The sequence below is a fragment of the Carya illinoinensis genome, chromosome 11 (assembly GCF_018687715.1).
Source record: "Carya illinoinensis cultivar Pawnee chromosome 11, C.illinoinensisPawnee_v1, whole genome shotgun sequence".
NCBI classification, from domain to species: domain Eukaryota; kingdom Viridiplantae; phylum Streptophyta; class Magnoliopsida; order Fagales; family Juglandaceae; genus Carya; species Carya illinoinensis.
This window is the reverse complement of record NC_056762.1, coordinates 2,223,293-2,237,451: the sequence shown is the minus strand read 5'-3', so window position 1 is coordinate 2,237,451 and position 14,159 is coordinate 2,223,293.

The following is a 14,159-nucleotide window of genomic DNA, read 5'->3' as shown; positions in this document are numbered from 1 at the left end:
CTCTTAAATTGTAGCTTCTATCCAATCTATTGTTTATCAACCAATAGATGAGCTTGTCTAGATGTTTCCAAGAGCTTTAATTACTCATTTGGTGGAGAAAATGAGCATGGTATCAAACATTAAACTTCAAATTAGGGTCCAATTTACACTAAATAGAAGTTCATATGTATAAGTGAGACTGGAATGGTAGTTTGAGAGATATAAACCTAAAATCATGCCATGTGAGAGACATATTTATATTTGCAAAAAGGCTATACCAACTATTATTGTGACGCCCCCAAATCCCCGCGCACGGACACGGGGAAATCGAGACGTTCGGATGGTGACAACCCGGGTCACCACCCTAACAACGAGTGTCAAGTGTATGCAAAGGCAACATATGTGCACGAAGAAACACGCAGCGGATAACGAAAGCCATAAAACTAAGTACCAGAATTTTTCTTAACTTATTACAAGCTGTTTTAAACATACATAAAATATTACAAAACATTAACATAGTTTTAAACCGAACTATAAAGCATAACATCAGCAACCCGGCGGAACCGCATCCTCGGGCTCAGCCTCCTCCTCCTCATCCTCAAAACCTGCACCAAAAGCTACGGAACAAAAAATGGTACCGCAGGTAAGTAAAACCCAAACACCACCAGATAAAAACACATAGAACTCAAACAAAATGCATGAAGCATGCCCAATACACAAAACCCAAAAACATAATTTTCCACACACGCCAAAAATCCCATTTGGCCCAAAAACACATCTTTTCCAAAAACCACGCCAAAAGTCACATTTGGCCTCTATAACCGTCTCAAACCAAAATCCATTTTATCCGTATGCGCCATGACCTCCCCTAGGGGTCATCCGCACACCCTGACTCCAGTGCCACACCGCAGAGTACCACTACGCATGTGACACCTAACGAGCGATGCCCAGTTCCACGCCCCGCGTGTTCGTAGCCAAGCATCCTCTAGCCCTCACCAGCGAAGGGCCACGGAGTCGGCGCATTCGTAGCCAAGCAACCCCTAGCCCCCACTCCCGTCGTTGCCCAGCGACGACCCAGGGGACATCACTCAGTTTATTCCACTCCCGAGTGACCAGAGGAGCTCCACCGGGATAATACCCCATCCCGGCTTGGGGTTGTGATACACACGCACCCGTAAGTCCACTTACGCCAATTAACAGGCTTTTCTCAATTAAACAAAAACACACATGCATGCACCATGTAAATGCTATATCAATGCACAAAAATAATCAATCAACATAAATCAAATAAACAAGCAACTCCGTCTTCCATCCATCCGACTCCCGAACTCCTCGGACTCAGTCCGGAATCAACCAACCAGCAAATAAAATTATTGAATGAGCAATATATATTTAAATCTGAAAATAGGGTTTGGAAAATACTTACAGCGCTATACGGTAATTTTAGAAAACACTCGGCGTTGCAAACGGCGGAGGAAAAGCAACGTTACAGTGAAAATTCACTGTGGCCGTGGGTTGTAAAATACCCACTTTTGAACGGGGACAAACCATGGCTTGGGATTGATAGGGAATGGTCTAGGGATGATTGTGAAGCTATTGGAAGTGGTGGTTGGCCGTGGGTGGCGGCAGAAATGGCGGAGAGAGGCCGGATTTTCCAAAAAGGAAAGCTAGCTGTTCCGGTGATCGTTGGAGGCCGAAAATAGGTGGGTTAGGACGGCAAGGGACCGATGATGATGTGGTGAAGAAATGGTAGCCGGAGGTGGAGCGACGGCGGCGGATCGAGCCAAAAACCGTGGAGGCTTTGAGGGGGTTTTCCAGCCAAACGGCCGGCTGGATGGGGCTGGGAATTGGTGGTGAGGTGCGCCAGAGGGAGAGGTGTCGACCGGTATGGGCGGTGTGCCGCACGGTGGCCGGATGGCGGCGGGTCGAGGGCAGGAAGCAGCTCCAGCGTGAGAGAGGAGGAGAGAGAGAGGGACGGGGTCGACGCGGGAGGAAGGAGAAGAAAAAAGAAAAGAAAGAAAAAAGAGAAAAAGAAAGAACAAAAAGAAAAAAAAAAGAAAAGAAAAAAAAGGAAAAAGGGAAAAGAGATGTAGGAAAAGATGAGGTCTAATCCTCATCCCGGGAAAACAAAACTAAACCGCCGAAACGAGATTAAAAACCGTAAACGACTAAAAGAAATAAAACACAACATCAATTAAATTAAAAACTAATTTTTAAAATGCAATAAATTAAAATAAATAAACTAATATATTAATTAAAATGAAAACAACTCTTCAGTGAAAATACACGCGAAAGCGGGGGTCATCACAATTATAATATAGAGTTGTGTGCAAGGAAACTCCACTTACTAATTATATTCCCAATAGGAGTCGGAAAGCCCAAGAACTAATTTTTCAAACACAAGTTCTTAGTAACAAACAAGAGCAAGAGAGAAAATGACAAGACCCTACAAAATACAGGAAAGAGGATGGAACCCCTTTTCTTTTCCAGTACCAACTAAGAAAACTACAACGGCAAAAAGAACTGAAAGATCGCACATTTAATGGCATCTAAGAACCACCTATTTTTAAACAACTAACTATAATCTAAGAGTTACCATAAGCACCATGGCCAGTAAACAAAATATCCAGTGAATTGCACTCAACTAAACCAACTTTTCTTGAGATCGATGCAGGAACTAGTTGGCCAAAAATTGAAAAATACATGCTTGTTTGGTAGATTTAAAGGAAATAGAAATATTGAAGATGACAAACCTAAGAATTAACAGCTTAATTAAAGAATATTAGAAGTAATATTGAGAACAAAATCCCAAAAACAGATGTGAATTGAAACATAATTTGTAATGTTGAGTCAAACAAAGTTTGGTGATTATCTTGTGAAAAATAAATTTGTAATTGGAGTTAACCAACAAGAGTCAGAAGTCCTACATTTTTCTTGATCAGGCATACAAATTACAGAGTTTACCAGTGAAGACTATAGCTCCATTTCATTGAGAGGGGGTCCTTAAATAAGGCTCTCCCCGACATAATCAATGGAAAGTTAATAAAGAATCCACCCACTCAATTATATATAGCCAATAACCACATCAACACTAAAACTTGCTACCAAAGAAAATTGGATATGAAGAATCTGGAATGTTTAGAATTTGGACCCGCACTATAACACACAACATAGCCAAAAAGTGTAAAAGAACTCAAAATCCATTCCGTAACCACAAACTCCACCAAATTCTCCTCAAAACTAAAAACCCAACACAACAAATCCTCAAAAAGCCACAATTGCAATCCTCTCTTTTCTCTTCTCACTCAATGAATGGATCAATAAAGAAAAAGGGTAAAACATGAGAGACAAATTTAATAAAAAAAGAAAAATCTATGAGAAAGCATCTCAACTTTCTCGGCAGCAGAACGGTCTTAGTGAAGATGCAATCCCCAAAAAAATTCATACCCAAAGAGAGAGCTAACGCAGAGAGAGAGAGTTGTAGGCAAAGATCTCTCACAGAGTTAAGGGCAGAGAGAAATAGAGAAGGAGAGAGAAAGGGAAAACATAGAAGAAAATTAGTGAAGAGAGAAAGTAACGATGGAAATTTTCACTTATAGGAATTGTCGATAGAGACTTGCAATCTATGGTGGAGCGTTGCGAGGGAAAGGCTAACGGTTTACCCTAGCAAGATAGAAGAAGACGTGGGATGGAAGGGGACTTTGCTAGGGCTTTGGAACGATGGGATGTACAGTTGTTCCCCATATATGGGGAACTTCTGTACAGATCGTAAAACATTTCTGTAAAATAGAGATTAGGATGTGGATGAGTTTTTGGCTAAAACCCTAAAATATTCCCTAAAATATAGGGATAAAGCTGATATGTAGACTCTCTTGTGGATGCTCTTACTGTACTAGTCTGATCATATTATATACTAATATTATATTATTATTTTAATATTATTTATTATCTAAAAAACATTCTCGAAATTTTATTTTCTTTTATATACATGTTCTTTTGTTAAATACATGTATGAATTGTTTGATATTTATTTGGCTATTATTTAAATAATTGTTATATGCATATTTTAAATTTTATTTATATGCATGTTACTGTTTATTAAATTTTATTAAATTTATATGCATGTTATGATTATTAAATACATGTATGAATTTTTTATTTTGGCTCTTATTATCATGCCATATTTATTTGTTTATCCAATATGAGGCAAATGATTTATATCAAAATTTAAGAAAAGATTGGTTGCCTAAAGGTATAAGATTTTCTTAATTTTTTTGAAAAATCATTAAACTCCATAGTAAGATAGATATGATAGAGTGAACAAATTTGTGTGTCAATATCTACTCTAAAAGGAGGGTCTTAATGACACTACTAGTTCATCCATCAAATTAAGTAAAGTTGGGGTGAACAATTTGTATACCAAAGTTTACTCTCAAAGAAGAATTGTGGTGATACAGCTAGTTTATCTACATAATTTAAAGTTAGAGTAAACACTTTGCATGTCAAGATATACTCCCAAAGAAGGTCTTAATAATATTACTTGTTCATCCATCAAAGAAAGGTTGGAGAGAATAATTTGTATGTCAGAGTTTACACCAAAAAGAGACTTTTGATGATATAACTAGTTCATCCACATAATTTAAAATTAGAGGCAATGCTTTATATGTCAGAATTTACTCCCAAATGAGAATTATAATGATACAGCTAGTTCATCAACAAAACTTAAAACTAGAGGGAACATTTTGTGTGTTGGGGTTCATTCCCAAAGGATGGATCTCGATGACACTATTAGTTCATTCATAATAGTTTAAATTCCTGATAATGCACTGTTTAAATTCTGAACTTAAAACCAAAGTAAACATTTTGTGTGTTGGGGTTCATTCTCAAAGGATGGACCTCGATGATACTATTAGTTCATCCATAATGATTTAAATTATGTTATTGTTTATGAGTGTTGAATTCAAAGTATTAATGTGATTAAAATGCTTTTTTTGCAGTAAGTATATGAATATGATTACAACTTTCATGTATAGAATGAACTCTAGTGTAAAACAAAAATGAGCATGTCAAATTTACACTAAGAGTTTTAGATCTTGGTTTATCCATTTTAAGTTTAACATCAATTATTATTGAGAATATTGATAAGGCTAAGCAAAGTACAATGTTTAAGAAGATTGCATTAATTACTACATATTAAACTATATGAATTTCTTAATTTTGTACAAAATGGTTTACTTCAGAGGCATTATTTCATTAAAGTAATGAGATATGAACAAGTTGGTAGCATGGTTGTTAGCTAGATTTAAGTTTATTTTGCTAATTTGTATATTTTGGAAAAGGAATGAAGTGATTGTGATGATAATATAAGAGTTGTGTCAATTGAAGTTTGAAAGAAACAATGACACATGAAGGTTTACTTGCCTAAGCATAAGACATAATTCGAAGGGAAAAGTAAACCTTTTTTTTTTTAATAAGTTCCGGATAAGATCTTATACATGTTTATACATACATTTTAAATTAAACACGAGTGAAAATGTTCATATTTATTTTCTCTGTATAAGTTTCAAATCAAACTCTATAAATGTTCATACTTATTTTAGTTGTTGAACTCAAGGACAAATGTTCAAATTTCAATTTATATCAAAATGCTATTTATGTTGGTTCCATTCTTCATTCCAATAAAGTTTTATTTGTCATGCCTTCATAATAATATTTTGTTAAAAGTTTTTTCACTCACAAGGTATGTATTGGAACCAAAGAAAAAATGATTTATGAAAAACTTCTACAATTTATGGCATAAAATTTGAAATATAATTTATAGCATAAAAGTTTGGAGAAGATTTCGAAGAAAAGTTGTAGAAGTTTGTAAATAAAATATTTTCCTCATTTAGATTTTCTAATCTTAGAATGTGTGTTGATTTATGTTAAAAAAAAAAATCAAACATATCAATAAAAGATGCCATAAGAAATAGAGAGTTTATTAAGATAATACATACAAAAGCATGTAAACTTTTTTTTCTCTATAATGTTTGATAAACAGAAGTATTTCATTGCTTTCATAGATGATTTTTAAGGAATTGATGTATCTATCTACTACATGAGAAGTCTCAAACCATTGGTAATTCTTGAAGTACTTTTCATGGGGAGGAAATGTAGCTAGGTACAAAGTTAAAAGTCATCGACTTGGATTAAAGTAATGTTATGAAAAGTATTAAAAATTGGGCCATAATCCTAACCTATTTCGTTAACTTCTTAAAAAAACTACTGAAATACTGAAATACAGACAGCTACCAGATATTGTTATATAACCAAAACTACTAAAATACAGATAGCTACCAGATATTGTTACTACCAGATATTGTTACTTGTTCCCAACTACAACAACCAACAATACAAATTAAAATCAATTACATGTTCTCATTCTAACAAATCAAATATTCGAGGTTTCTTCCCATTCCCAGTTGTGCTGAAGCACAACTAGCCTCCTAAATTATCCGATCAACCTATCGTCCATCATCAGCACCAATAATATTATTTCTTCCCAACTACAACAACAACCAATATTTTTTAAGTTCTCATTCCAACAAAAATAGAAACCCAACAACAACAAAAGAAATAAGTTGTGCTTGAAGAAAAGAAAACCAAATTAAATGTTCTCATTCCAAATTTTCAACAACATTCCAAATTTTTATACTGGACTTATTTCTAGTGTCTAATTACATGTTATTATACTATAGTATTACAAGTTATTATTTTATACTAGTGTCTAACTTACTTCTAGCTTAATTATATACTAGACTTTCTATTGTCTAATTGCATGCTATTATACTTTAGTAAATTAGTATTATGTGTTATTAACTCTTATTACATTAGACTTATTTCAATACAAGTGCCTAATTCATTTCTATACTTAATTATCTATGGTGGTAATACTATAATGTTTATACATATTAAACTATTATTAGTATATATATATATACTTAATTTCTTTTTGAAAATTTTGGAAATAGTCTTGCAACATTGCATTCATATCAGTAAGATATAATTTTATAATTTCCATACCGATTTTCTTCTCTCCACCATGCAAATGCTTCTGTCATTGATCATGTGAGTTAAGGCATGATTAAATTCAGCCTCTGACCGTTCTAAGCACTTCCTCTTTCTCTTCCTTTCTTTCTCACATTTCTTGCCTGGAGGTCTGCCACCAATGACTTCAACATTGTTATCCACTCTTAGTGGACTTGAGTCTGGAATGGTTGCACAGTTTCTAGGAGGTTTTCTCCTCGTTGACAACATTAACATACATTGCTACCATTTTAGAACAGTGTGTTTCATAGTGTAATTGGTCTTCTCAATTTCTTTATACATTAGTTTGTCCTACTCAATGTACAAAGACCAAAAAAGAATGTAAGTATGTAAATCAATCCAAATGAAAAAAATTAAAGGTCAAACAAAATTAATACCCTGTTTTACTCCATGGCACCAATTGGATGTAATGATTCTACTTGTGTTAAAGCAGTACAAATTTTATTTGTGCATTTTTAGATTGATGGACTAACATCGATTCATTAAGGACACAATAGAACTTTCAGGGGTCCTTGATTTGGAGGTATATGTTTAAACTAGATGAAAATTAAGATTGAACAACCCAGATAAACTATTCTTATAAACTTTTCTTATGATTGCAACCTAGATGAACTATGCTTATGATTAACATTGACAATAATTTTTTATTTGCACTATGCTTATCGACTTTAGATGAAAATATAATTGATCAACCCAGATGAACAATATTATGATATTGACACAATCATAGGAAATAGAAAAATATCAAGATCTACGCGTGCATGCACACACACAAAAGCAAATAAAAAAATGATACATTGTATGATAAGCAAGGAACAATTGAATATACTCATACAATTTGAAGTTACAAAGTTATACTTTTACTTTCTACTAAAATAAGCAATAAAAATAGAGATGCTAGTAGTGAGGTAGGGACTATTGTTCACAAAAATACATTCAAATATTACACCCTTGCAACAGTGGAAACTTCATAATCACTATAAAATACATTGCAACTCTCACATTCTTACAATAAATAAAAGGAATGGGGAGTTAGTTAATAAAAAAAATTGGGATATTTCTAAAAAACAATATGTTATTCTAACTTCTGGAAAAAAAAAAGACACTTGCAATGAATTATCTTCCATGTCAATTCTCATATCTCATTCAAAAAATTAAGATAAGAAATCAAGAAAGACACATCTGCTTTATGAACCATTCTCCAAGCGAGGAAAGGGTGATCCAAATTTAGGATGAAATAAAAACTCCAACAAAGAATACAAAAAGTAAAGATGCAATAAACCCAATCCCTACATAAAAAACCAAGTGCATCCAAAAAGGAGTTAAATCTGAAATAAAAATTGGGTGAAGTAGAATAATATAATTGCAAGTTTTAAGCATACAAAAAGTATGTCATGTCACAGTAAATACATCATCATAAGAGTTAAACTCTTTTGAGACATGGTAAAGGCATCATAGGTCAGTCGAGCCACACTAACCAGACAAATACAATGGGAATCCACATGATCCGATCATAATCTATTCTCTAATGTCCATACATACCGAGATTCCCAAACAACTTGACACTCCAACCAAACCTCATCACATTTTAGATAACATCAATCATTCTATTCACACTGAACACTTAGTTCATAATCCACAAGGTCTACTCATTAAAATGTAAGAATAAAATTACAAGCTAGGGGAGGATAGCACAAAATTATTATGCAACAGATGAACTAGTTTTTATTAACTTGGTTTTCTTCCTTCCATTTTCTAGCACGACTTTAATTATTTACAATTGAGCTTCCTTATTCATGTCAAGAAGAATAACCCTAATTTAGCATAGTTTAAATTCACTAATTATTTAAGTAAGGCTCAAGTGGAGCTATATGTGCTCATCGTACTTCTTAAAATAAAACAATTGTCAAAAATTTTAAATAACAAATTGTGGAACTCAGGAATTGAACCCAAAGTGTTGTACCATTGCAGTTGCCACCTTTGCTAATCACTAGAACTCAAGAGTCTTTAACAAAATCCAAAAATTTGACCCAGAAAATCATTGACAGAAACAAAGTCCAAAACCACCAATACTAAATTCAAGTGGTGCTATGCCAAATAGAAGTATAAAAACTTGAAGAAACCCTAAAATCCAAAATCCCTACAATAAGCCTACAACACAAACACTAGGCAACCACTAGTCTATCAAAATCATCACCAACAACATGTAAAAACCAACACACATTGAGCTTTTTATATTTATTTTTTATTTTTTTAGTGAAGAGCCAGTAGCCACATGTTCTTGTGGCCCCATCCCAAGTTTATTAAAAATGCCTCCACTTATAGCAGAAGAATTTCTTGTTTACAAACCATGCATCTGGGAGTATATAAATAAAGAACTAAAAACCTCCCAAATACAAACCAACTAAACCAAACAAGAAAAACAAATAAAACCAATGAAACTAAACAGGCCTATAAAAAGGAATGCAATAAAATTCTAAACAAGCCTAGATAAAACCAAAATCAACAAACCAATAAAAAACCATAAACAGATATAAACAAACCCATAAACAATTAAAAATGAAATTAAGGAAGTCTTAAATAGTCAATCTGGACTATGTCTTTTAAAATACGAGGGGATCTTTGAATGCTATCATATATTTCATTTTTTCCCATTTCTTCTTCTCGTGCTAAAAAATCTGCGGTATAGTTTGTTTCATGGAATTGATGTGCAACCACGTAATTTAGACTCTTCAACTCCCTACATAATTCTTCCCAAAAATCTCAAAGATACCACAACGTGTACCTCCCCTTTCGGATCCAATCAACAATAATTTTTGAATCACTTTCAATAAAAATATTAATCATTTGAAGCCTTTCACACAGTTGAATACCTTCCACAATAGCCTTCAATTTTGCAGCATTATTAGTGCCATCTCCGTAATGAGTTGAGAAAGCCCCTTTCACCATGCCATCACTATCTCTAATCATGCCCCTGTATTTCCCAGGTTACCTCAACAACTACCATCACAATTAAGCTTTATCCAACCTAGCAGGCCTAGACCATTTGATAATTTTTCCTGGTCTTGAAACATTTATAGGACATTGCAACTTAAAAATCTCAAGGATAGCTTTGTCATATTCTGAAAGATTATGGGCTGAGCAAATGTTATCGCCCAGTAATTTTATCCATATCCACACGGCTTGCCAAACCTGTTCAACATTCTCAGACTTCCCCTCCATTTTCGCTTTACGTCTTCTCTTCCAAACACCAAGTAATTAAACAGGGAATTAATCCAATTAGCGTACCTTTGATAGATGATTTCTTTGCATAATGAAACCAATTCAAAACTTTGGTTTTCCATGACCAATGGTGTGTCGACGGTACCCCTAATTCTTTACTTGCATAAGACTAGACCTGAGCTGCTATCTCTCCCTAGGAGAAAATATGATCAATACTTTCGGTTTGACACCGTGAGCAACAGTCACAAGCAAAAACAAAAGGCACACCTTTTGTATGAACTTTCTCAAACAAAGCCAAAGAGTTAAACCAAATCTTCCAGATACAAATAGATATCCGTTTAGGCAAACTTTTATGCCAAAACCATCCATAGCCTAGAAGTATCTGTCCTTTGTTCTGTATCACCTCCCATACTGTAGCTGTTGAGAATTTACCATCAAGGGATGGTTTCCAAACAACTATATCTGACCCTCTTCTTCCAACCAGTACATTTTGAATAATCTCTATCGCTGTATCAATACCAACTAAATCTCTTAACAGGTCCATATTCTAAGAATTATTCATCCAGCAGTCACTAATACACAACTTGACGTTGGCAATATCTTGAACTCTTGCTGATAACAAGCTAATGATAGCAATCTATCAAACCAGAAGGTAGCATTCCCGCCTCTCACCAAAACCTTCACATTTTCCATCACTTCTAGTAAAACTGAAATAATTGATTTCAAAAAACGGGAATCTGTAGGATGCCCATTTTGTATTGAAACATGCTCATCATGGAAATACTTGGCTAGGGAAAAATCAATCCACAAGTTATTAATAGATAAAAGACGGAAATCAAACTTCATATGGAGTGACTTCTGCACCTATTTAAAATCTCATACACCTAAACCCCCTTCCTTTGTAGGCTTGCACATTTTTTTCCATGACAACCAGTGGAACTTCCTTTTTGTTATCCATCTTCCCTCATAAAAAATTTGCAAGAAGTGAATTTATACTAGATAAAATAGCTGCCAGAACATTCATCACAAACATCAAATGAATAGGCATGCTCAATAACACATGTTTTACAAGAATCAACCTTCCACCTGGTGAAAGTAGCCTAAATTTCCAACCAACTATTTTCTTTCTCACTTTTTTCACAAGAGTTTTGAATAGCCTAGTTTTCAACTTGCCAGAGTTCAAAGGAGCCCCCAAATACGTCACAGGAAAATTACCTTCCTTAAAATCTGTAATTCTCCACAAAACACACTTATGATTTGGTGTAATCATCTTGGATGCAAATAGAGTTGACTTCTCCTTGCTAATTTTCTGCCCTGACCATTTTTCATATAACTCAAGTGTATGCTTAAGATTTTTGGTGGATCTTTTCCCCTCATTAGCAAAAATAAGGACATCGTCCATGTATAGTAGATGGGAAACCAAAGGAGCACCAATTGGGTGATGATATTTTTCAATCCTCCCTTCCTTAAAATTTTTTCTCAGCAGTTTCATCAAAATTTCCTCCATGACAACAAAAAAATATGGAAAGAGAGGATCCCTTGATGTAAACCCCTTGAAGATTGAAAGAAACCTTTCAAAGTTCCATTCAGCATGATAGAAAATAAAAGAGATTTTTACATAATTTTAAATCAGCCCACAGAACCTCTCCGAAAAACATTTAAAGGAAGTCCCAATTCACACTATCATAAGCCTTAACCATGTCTATTTTCACCATCACATTTCCACTAACAATATTTTTATTCAAAGAATAAATAGTTTCCTGTGCCAAAGTAATATTTTCAAAAACACTACATCTCGAAAGAAATACACCTTGTTCATGCGATACTACTTTATCAATAACACCTATCACTCTGTTAACAAGAATCTTGAAAATTTTTTTTATAAGCCACGAAACAAAAACTTATAGGACAAAACTTATCAAAACTCGTTGACTCAGGCACTTTCAGAATCAAAACCATAAATGATGAGGAATAAAACTTGAATAGAGGAGCACCCTTGAAAAATTCTCTTGCTGCATCAATGACATCCTCTTTTATAATATCCTAGCATGACATATAGAATTCGGACCCAAAGCCATCGGGGCCTGGATTGCTATTCTTTGGAATAGAGAAAATGGTTTGTCTAACTTCCATCTCGGATGGCTCTGTACAAAGCATCACATTCTCCTTATCTGAAACTTTTTTCTCTACCAAATTTGCCGAATCGCAATGCTTAATTTCCAAAGTCTCGTTTAAGACGCTCCAGAAATAATTCTCAGCACCATTGTGTACTGCTTCAACATTTTCCAAGTCCTACCATCCAAAAGTTTCATTTTCTTAATCATGCCATTTTGGCGTCATTGGTTAATGACTGAATGAAAGAAGGCAGAATCTTGATCTCCTTTTGACAACCAATTTTTCTTAGCAATTTGACCTAGGCAAGTGGCTTCCCTCTTTTCCCACAATTTCAGCTCAATTTTTGTCACTTAAAAATCTACCTCAATCTCCTCAGAAAACTCTAACTGAAGTTGATTTTCCAAGACTTCCATTCTCTCCTCAAGGGCTCTTATATTGCCTTCCACTCTTCCAAAAATATTTTTGTTCTAGGCACGAAGGGCTACCTTTGTTCTTTTTAATCTGATAGCAATCTTCATAAGTCTCGTCGCTTCATTTGGTCTACTCTAAACTTCATTCACAAAAGGCAAAAAATTATTATGCAAACACCACATATTGAGAAAATGAAATGGAGAAGGATCGTAAGTGGTGACCGGCAAATCGAAATAAACCACCAGCGGATAGTGATTTGATGATTTATGATTAAGATATTTAAACTGAGCTGGCTGGAAGTGGGTTGAAAAAGAATTATTAATGAGCATTCTATCAAGCTTTGCACAACTTCTAGAAGCCCCAACATGCCCATTGCACCATGACAAATGTTGCCTCAAACAAGATAAATCAATGAGGCCACACCTATCTATACAATCATTAAACTTTGTCAATTTCAACAAGAAAATGCATCAAACCTAGCAATTTCATATTCTGAAAAAACAAAGCCCATCTCACCATCAATTTCAACAAAAAAATGCATAGAAATTTTGAAAGCAAAGTGCTCTATTTTCTTATTCACCGCTTGCGCATAAGATTTCATTACGGCAGCATCAGACCCAGCATTCCCCATCGACGGAGAAGTCATCAAAGGGGTGAAGGGCATCGTCAGAAAGCAAACCTAGACGCAGAAACCAGCCAATTCAAACAAAAAATGAAAATCCTAGTAAAAACGGACTTTCCAATTTCTAGCAGAAAAAGTCGCCTTTAAATCGCCTAGGAATCACTCTTGCTCTTGCCAACCTCTATCTTAACACACATTGAGTATTAAAAACCAACGTTTGACCAAAATTTTACCAGAGCTTCAGATTTAAATAGATATGAGGTAGGGAAACACTCTAGGGCAAAACCCAAGATGAGTAGTGCTATGTCAATTTAGAGACCATTGATGTTGATTCTCGACCCCAAAAGATAAGTGTTGAATGGTGTTTAGTCGTGCGAAGGAAACCAAAATCAAAAGAGTAAAATAAGTTGTCAAATGTTCTTGAGCCAGGAAAAAATAGAGAGGTATTTACACAACCTCTAGACGATAGGAAGCAATGGGCAAATCCAAGAAATGCAAGACAGAAACGGAGAGAGAATGCTAGGAAATGGAAGGCTCAGGAGTGAAGGGATGGGAAAAAAGAGAAATTCAAGGGAAGAGAAGATTTGATTGTTGGGGTTTGCAAAAAAAGAAGAAGAAAATAAGATCCAGTTGAGCTACAATGACATGTCAAATATGGCCCCAAGGGTATGAAACACTATAGCGCAAAGTCAATTTTATTTGGACTTGGCTTCCTAATCTAATG